At 28.8% G+C, this 1229-nt stretch overlaps 1 long non-coding RNA gene across 1 annotated transcript; it reads right to left on the bottom strand.

The window, feature by feature from the left end:
- LOC136972298 (uncharacterized) lies at nucleotides 1-231 on the bottom strand. Its single transcript, XR_010880312.1, has 2 exons — nucleotides 187-231; nucleotides 1-78 (listed from the first exon to the last, which is right to left on the bottom strand). It is a non-coding gene; the product is annotated as an uncharacterized lncRNA (long non-coding RNA).
- Nucleotides 232-1229: the final 998 nt, after the last annotated feature.

The raw sequence follows: 1229 nt of genomic DNA, 5'->3' as shown, positions 1-1229 counted from the left end.
CAGGCTTAAAACTTTTTTATTGGTTCTTCATCAAATGCATTTCGGACCAGTTTTATGAGTCCTGGTCCCTCATCAGTGCTACAGGAAATCAAAGGTTTTTTATTAACATGGGTGACGCGAGTACGTACATAATAAGATTTACAAAAATTCTTTAAAAAACGTTTTAACTAAATACATTTTTTATACCTTTTTCGTATACTCTTTATTAACAATACATTGCTTACTGGTATCTGTTTTCATATTCGTTTTTTAATTCCTATTTTCCCTTGTATTTACAGTAGTACTATAATTATAAAGTTTTCTTATATAAAATCTTTTACAAAGATCTGTGTAACTAATATAGAGTTTTCTAAAATTAAATACGTACTTACTTAAATTACTTAAATTACTTAAATTACGTACTTAGCCCCAAGCACTTATTAAATATCTGGCAAACACAATATTACAAACACAGGTTTAATATAAAATACAAGAAGGAAACCGACCATAAACCGTTCCCTTATATATCTAAACATATTTATGAAAAATGCTCTAAATCCCTAAAAAATGAAAATATTGTTTTAGCCCCTTTGTTAACAAACAAAATATCGCAACAAATCTGTAATGTTAAAAAACCAAATAATAATAATATATGGGAAAAAACAGGAGTCGTTTATAAAATCAGCTGCAATTGTCAACACCCACAATATTACATAGGTGAAACTGGTCGTAAATTGGAATCACGGATCAATGAACATATGGCTGCCATCAGGTTGAAACATAACACCTCCCCTTGGTTTAACCACATAATAAACAATAGTTGCCAAATAGAAAAAAATAACACCAAAATTTTACATTCCGAGAAAAATATATATAAACGTAAGTTTAAAGAACACATAGAAATAAAAAAACATAGCAATAATAGTAACTTAGTGAATCTGTCAAATGGAATGCAAATCGACCAACAGTGGTATTATGTAATAGAGGGCGCAACAGACTAATAGTTTTATGTGTGGCACCCTACTGCAAAAACGTTCTAGTATTGTAAAAAGCGCAATGCTTTACGAACAACCTTAAGTGCATATTTATAGGACCAAAATTTGCTGTAAAATGTTTAAAGTACATCCGAAAAAATAGTAAGTACGTATTTAATTTTAGAGAACTCTATATTAGTTACACAGATCTTTGTAAAAGATTTTATATAAGAAAACTTTATAATTATAGTACTACTGTAAATACAAGGGAAAATA

Source organism: Centruroides vittatus, unplaced genomic scaffold (genome assembly GCF_030686945.1).
Source record: "Centruroides vittatus isolate TY-2023 unplaced genomic scaffold, ASM3068694v2 contig_2892, whole genome shotgun sequence".
NCBI classification, from domain to species: Eukaryota; Metazoa; Arthropoda; class Arachnida; order Scorpiones; family Buthidae; genus Centruroides; species Centruroides vittatus.
The sequence above is the reverse complement of the archived record's forward strand: the minus strand, read 5'-3'. Positions and strand labels throughout refer to the sequence as shown.